We start from the raw sequence: 340 nt of genomic DNA on the forward strand, positions 1-340 counted from the left end.
TTCTCAGATATTGCATGAGAGGTATTACAGATGAGTTTCTCATCAATTTAGAAACTGAGGGCATAAGAGACGAGGAAAAGAGAGCAGAACTACCCTGTACCAAACCAAGGGAGAACACTTTCAGTTAATCTCCCTCTGACATGCAGACACACACAGGGCACCATCCATACCATGTGCCTCACTCACAGTCCTAGGACTGAGGAAGACAAGGATGCAACAGATGTTCAGGCCACACTGTACCTGTGCAAAGCCCCAGGACTGTGGTTCCTGCTGCTGTATGATAATACTTCTAATATTCTGCATTTCAGAGCTTTCCATACTGAAACACAGCGCTTTGCGT

Source organism: Apaloderma vittatum, unplaced genomic scaffold (assembly GCF_000703405.1).
Source record: "Apaloderma vittatum isolate BGI_N311 unplaced genomic scaffold, ASM70340v1 scaffold10602, whole genome shotgun sequence".
Taxonomy (NCBI): Eukaryota; Metazoa; Chordata; class Aves; order Trogoniformes; family Trogonidae; genus Apaloderma; species Apaloderma vittatum.